Raw genomic sequence first — 6,768 nt, forward strand, 5'->3', positions numbered from 1 at the left:
TGAGGGGACAATCGCCCCAAGCCGGCCGGGTGCGGGGCCGCTCCGAGGCTGTGGCGATGGTGGGACAATCGCCCCAAGCCGGCCGGGTGCGGGGCCGCTCCGAGGCTGTGGCGATGAGGGGACAATCGCCCCAAGCCGGCCGCGTGCGGGGCCGCTCCGAAGCAGTGGCGATGAGGGGACAATCGCCCCAAGCCGGCCCGGGCCGCTGCCGCCATCGGGGGCACCGGGGCCCCCCCGAGTCCGCCGCGAGCCGCGGGCGCCACCTGGTGGCCGCCGGTGCTCCCCTCAGGCCGCCGTGGCGCCCTCAGGAGGAGCCGCTCCTGCGGGCCCCGTCCCCAACCCACCGGCCGAGGGAGGCGGTGGGAAATGATGGCGGCAGAGAGCCCGAGCTGATTCTGAGAAATAGAAATAGAATTAGAGGAGGAAACGCCCCGCGTACGCCTGCACTCGGGGTGCTCTATCCCTGCGACTGAGACCCGAGCAGAGCCCGTCGGCTCTGAGGGAGCAGCTAGAGCTGTTCTCACGGCCTGCGGCAGCTGGCTCCTGGGAGCATCCACTCCCCTGTCTGAACGAAATTAATTAACGTAACAAGTTGTCTTCCCGACTGCTGCTCTGCTCCTGACGTGACAATACTTTTCTAGAAGAATTCTCCAAATAGCTTCCAACACCTTGATTTCCAAAGAGATGTTCTGGCCACCCTTGGCTACAAGAAACACTTGCTGGCAGGAGAACGGGGCACACCAGCTGCCAAAACCCAGCAGGCAGAGGGGAAGGATTCAAAACGTTGCTGACTGGCGATATTCCCATGTCTGGTGGCATCAGGCAGTGCGGTGGGGCCGGACCAGCGCTGTGGTGGCCACAGGACAGGTTAGAGGTGTGGGCGCATGGCTGCAGCCCAGGGACCTCACACTGCTACAGTGAGGGTAGCTCACAAACTCCTACCCCATCTTTGCAATTAATTGTAATTTAAGTGTCAATCAACCCATCGGAGCATAGGAACAGGGAAGAGAGCCCAGCAAGTCTGCTAAGGGCCATGTGGATGTGGCCAGGAGTGTGCCCAGGTGGCCAAGAAGGCCAATGGCATCCTGGCTTGTATGAGAAATTATGTGATCAGCAGAACTAGGGAAGTGATTGTCCCTTTGGACACTGGTGAGGCCACACCTTGAGTACTGTGTCCAGTTCTGGGCCTCTCAGTTCAGGAAGAACATTGAGATGCTGGAGCGTGTCCAGAGATGGGCAGCTGAGCTGGTGAAAGGTCTACAGGGTAAGTCCGATGAGGAGCAGCTGAGGGAGCTGGGGCTGTTTAGCCTGGAGAAAAGTAGGCTCAGAGGTGACTTTATCTACAACTACCTGGAAAGAGGGTGTAGGTAGTTTGGGGTCAGCATATACTTCCAGGCAACTGGTGACAGGATGAGAGGATATAGTCTCAAGCTGCACTAGGGAAGGTTTAGCTTAGGCATTAGGAGGAATATCTTCACAGAAAAGGTGATTAAGTATCAGAATGGACTGCCCAGGGAGGGTCTGTCCTAGAAGGTGTTTAAGAGAAGATTGGACATTGCACTCAGTGACTCAGTTGACAGAGGGGTGTTTGGTCACAGATTGGACTCAATGATCTCTGATGCCTTTTCCAACCTAATTGATTCGGTGATTCTGTGATGCTGTGGTGAAGCACTAGTCTTTGCTGTTTGCACCGCTGGTGCCATGGGGCAGAAGTGGTTAGTGCTGCTGTAAGCAGTGACTGCACCACCAAACCCTTCACACAGAGGGGCTGTTAGAAAACTGCTGTGCAGAATATTTCAGTTGAGGATGGAGAGCAGACACAGACTTTTGTTTGGGCTATTCTGTTATGAACATACAAAATTTGTCTTTCCTGAACAAAACCAGAAGACTAGTGCATCCATGGTGCTGGGTAGTCAACTGCTGTCCCAAGCACCCCATGACCTTTTCCTGAATGCTGCCTCACCTTGTCCTCTTTGGGGACCCTTGTTGGTCTTTGAGGCTTTGTTTTCCTTCCAAGCAGAGCATGCAAACACCTCTTTGTCAGTTGTGTTGAACCCCTCAGCTCCTGGGTAGTTGGAGAAATGGGTGTGTTGCCAGCTGCCCTGGTGCAGGGGGCTGAGCCTGGGCCCAGGCCAAATTGACAGCTGTGGTGAATTTTTGCCTTGGTACCTTGTGGAGTGGATTGGGTGGGTTGTTACTGTTCACAGGAAACACCTAGTGTCATTTTAATTTCTCTAATTGTCAGCTTGTGCTCTGGGGAGCAGGGTAGGGAGTATTTTTGCTTTCTCTTGGTGGTGGTGTGTACTTTGTGTCCTTTAGCCCTGACAGAAGCCTGCCCGCTGTGGTGGAGTGTGTAGCAGCTCTTTGCTGTCATACCTGGGAGGTTCATTTGTTGGGCTGAACAGAACCAGCTTTGGCAGACATTCCCTGGATGTGGCAAGCAGAAGTGGTGGCCCTCTATGCTGTCAGCTGCAGAATTTGCCCTGAGAGAGATGGCACTAGGTGAGTGCGTGTCTATGTTTCAGGAATGAATGTTTTATGAAATGTTTCTAAGAGAACTACAAATCACAAATACTTCTTCATGGTGCTGTAATTTGCTGTGGATGGAGGCTAATATTGCGGTCTTAGAAGGCTGATCTTCTTCCACTGTGTGTTTGAGAAAATATTTTACTTTTGTATTAATCTTTTGAAGTACCTTAGGAAATCTGGTTCAGCATTTAGTCCTGGTGCAAGACTGGTAGGCTTTCGGGTGAGCTTTAATGTTTTGTAGCACAGGTCCTCTCTGCATTTAGAATATGTGAGCTTGTGTTGAAACTGTTTGCAGTTATCTTAAATAGCCTGAAGCTCCCCTGGTTTAGCTTTATCATGCCCATGATAAGGTGAGTTCATGAGTGAGCACTGATGTAGCAGTTTTGATAGACTCTCTGCCAAGACAGCACAACCTAATTAAAACACCTTCTCTTCTTCAAACCAGTCTGGCTCAGAGTTCCATTTTCTAATATTTCCTTTTCTGTGTGGGCTTCTGTAGCAGAGATGTACATGGAGTCCCAGCACAACCTTTAGTAGCAGCTTCTCTTGGGCCCAGCTCCTCCTAACCCATGGCACACCCCAATGCCGGAGGAGTGCATGCAGGTGGTTTTCCTTGGTTCCACTCTGGGTTTGGCACAGCGTAAGTCACTGGTGAGCAGAGAGAGCAGGGCTCGTAGAAGGCATGTACCTACTGCCTTACAAACCTTTTGTGTTAAGCTGCTTTTGTTTCTTGTTCATGAAATGAGATTGCATTCACGTTTCTGTCTGGGATTTCCTGAATTAAAAACATGGTGTGTCACATGTACCTGGGCTGGTGGGGCTGGGGCACCCGGTGGCCACACAGTGGAGTGTGGCTGTGCTGTCCTTGGGGGGGAGTGGGTACAGGCCCGCCCTGGCCCGTGAGCTGAGCTGCCTGCACAGCGGCTGGTGGGTACCCGAGGGCAGGTTACAGGCACGAAGACCTCGGCCTGCATAGCAGGAAGGGAGAGAACAGCTGAGGGGGAGCAGAAAGGCATTCAAAATGTGAACTTTCCAGAAGAAGAAAGGCTCTGACTTTAAACTTTCCTTTACAGGATAACTGTGCAAAACTTGTTTTTACCTCTCCTCTGTTTTTCTTTGCTTTGACTTACAGCGTTTAATCTCTTGGAGAAAAAGTGCAGGGAGTTAGCAGAAATGACTTGGTGTTGCTGTAGGTGTCACAGTCCAATTTTCTTTTATGAATTAAGATAAACCCAAAGCAGTAAGTTAAGATAATTAAATACAGAAAAGGCAGTTGTGACTTCTGCTGGTGATTCCCTGATTTTGTCTACTTCTTTTGCTAGAGAATTGTGACCACAGCACAAAGCTGCTTGGCCCTTCTGAGATCTAGGAATCTTCCACTAGCACAGACTGCTGAAAGCCAGCTATTTTCCTGTTTATAGGGTCTCAGTTTATTAGCTTGAAGGCAAAAAAAGTAATGTGAAACCCAGTAAGGTCAGGAAGGACCACATCAAAGGTTGAATGCAGAAATGTTTGATCATAAAATTAAAATCTATATTATAATGCTTACATGTAATAGGGGCTGTCAAAATTCATTGCTTGTGCAAGTTTGATTAGTCTTTTGCAACACTGTCAGTGCTTAACTTCGCAGCCTTAATCATGTAGCTTTAGTGTAGTTTGTCGAGATGACCATAAATGGTTCCTAAGGTCCACAGTCAGACACAACCTATCTGCATGTCTAAAGTGTTCCTTAAGAGTTTACCATAGTCTGTGTCTGGAAATTTAAAAATACACTCGAACTTAAGCTTGAGCTAAGGAAAACTTGGTAGCAGCAGTCAAAGTACCAAAGCTGCATGAGAGGGTGTGAGATGGGCCTGGTGGTACCTGAGACACCTTCTGTAATGACAGAAGGAATTTAAGTGCTGGGTCTCTGGGTGTTGATTGAATGTGTCTGTGCTTTTGCCTCCTTGAGTTAGTCTTCAGTGGTATCTTGGATCAGGCTCAGAACTGTGAGGATAGGTCTGATCCCATACAGCAGTCCTTGATAGGGGCCAGGGGAGCTCAGCTTTGGCACTGTGGCACAGATGCTCTGCAGGACACCTTATGGGCTCTTGATGATCCCCCTGACCTGAGGAGAGCAACTACTGCCTGTTGGTGGGAATAGCTCCCAAGAAATGACTGTGCCTAAAATCCATAACAGCTGTGGGAAGACCCAGAGGTGGTGATACAGAAGCTGGCTCTAAACATCTGTGGAGAAACTCCAGATTTTTGCACAGGAATCATTTTGTCAGGAGTTTGATCTAGTGTGTGTTGTTTTGTGATTGTACATTGATAGTGAATTAATGTTCCTCTTCACTGGGGATGTCTTTGAGGCTCACTGGAACATAATCTAGCTCTGCTACTTAGAAGAAACCAAGGAGGGCTCTGCTCTTTCTTTCAGCTTGTGTTAATCTCATTGTTATAAGACATGATGGCACAGGAGTTGCACAGTTAACTGTGGCTTTCTGCTTTGGAATGACCCCACTAATTACACTATATAGAAAAGATGGATTAAGTGTCTTGGGAGAGCATTTCATGCAGCTGACTGCATGATGACTGGAGGATGTTGAAGGTGACACTGGAAATGACATGCCAAAACTCTGCTGAAGTGCCCAGGAAGCTGAGGAGATGCTAGTAGCTGGGTGGAAGGTGGTGAAGGCACATGAGGGATCCTTTCTCACCTCTTTGAAGCTGAACATTGCCAGAGGTGGAGACAGATGTGTGTCCTTCCACACAGAGCAGCAGGGAGATCTCATTGCCTACTCCCTCTCTGACCCCATGTAGTCTTTACAGCTCTGCTTGAATCCGAGGGTGTCCATTGTTGGCTGACAACGCTTTCCAGTTCTGCTCATTGCAACTGCTCCTGCTCCTCGGCTTTCCAGGTTTTGATTTGTAGCAGATATCAGCAGCATTAACTTCTGGTAGGCAGACGGAAAAATACAGGCCTTATGAAGTAAACATTGAGAGGTGTGAGCCACAGCCTGTGTGAATTTCACTGTTGCAAGCAAAGAGTCTGACATGCAGCGCAGAGTAAAAATAATGCTCAAAATCATCATTTTCGAGCTAAGTACTGTAGGTGTTTTGAGTCTTTTCTGGTTGCTTGCTTGCTTTTTTTGTTTGTTTTGGGGTATTTTTGCTAGCCTAAGGAGTTACAATGCTTTGCTTACCTTTAAATGTAAACTTGTAATGTTTGCTTTCTAAAACCCCACACAACAAAAGATACAAGGACACAAGCATTACAAATAGGCCTAAATTTTACCTGCAGTTGTTACTTCTCTTTGAAATTGCAGGCACCCATTTCCTTTCTTGTGAAGGTTTATTTGCACCTGTTTTAAAATGCATTTATCTGTTTTAGATTTGGTTCTTTTTCTGTTGTGGTGGCTTGTTTGGTTTTTTTTTTCATTCTGGAAGAGTCCCCCTTTTCTCTTGTTGGGTGTTGTGACAGGACAGTGACATCTGGGTCATAACCCTATGGACTTCTCTGGCCATGTCACATGACATGACAGCCTGGGTATTCTGTCAACCAATCCTCTCTGAGAGTGGATTTCTTCTGTTGATGTTTTGTATTTGTGGATTTGGTTAAAATTCTTGGTGTTGTAAATGTACACTAAGGCTTTATCTTGGGCAATGAATGCTGTGGTGCTGTGTGGGTGTGCAGTATTTAGGTGTTGCATTTACTTGTGACAGCAGCAATAACACTTTCTCATTAACTATCTTCTGAAATCTAATTTCATGGTGTCAAAAAGTTACTACTTTCATCTCACCAACATAATCCAAGTCCCTACCCCAGCATAACTCAAAAGGTTGCTGGAAAAATGCACAGTCTCTTGTTTTTTTAGTAGGTGAATAGGAATAAAATTATGAGCCTTTAAACTAAATAATAATTTTTTTCCTTGTAGCCTGAGATCTGTTCAATCAATAATCTTTCTGCTAACTCTGGGGAGAATTTTAGTTGCCTCCATAAAATGTTTTAATTATTTAAAATCATAAAATATAAGTAGGCACAATTTGCTTGGAACTCATTAGGGAAATATATGAATAAGAAGAAAAGATAATGTTTGCTTCTGCATTAATTTAAAGCAGTCTCTAAAATACGAAATCTAATCCTGGAAAGCAGTGACTTATCAGCAATGTTTCTTTTTCTTATAATAGGAGTAAATATTAAAGCAGCTAGTTATGTGCTTATCCCTACAGTATTGCACTGAGCCAGAAAGGAAGATA

The sequence above is a fragment of the Chamaea fasciata genome, unplaced genomic scaffold (genome assembly GCF_029207755.1).
Source record: "Chamaea fasciata isolate MVZ Bird 193981 ecotype frontalis unplaced genomic scaffold, bChaFas1.0.hap1 SCAF_9, whole genome shotgun sequence".
Taxonomy (NCBI): Eukaryota; Metazoa; Chordata; class Aves; order Passeriformes; family Sylviidae; genus Chamaea; species Chamaea fasciata.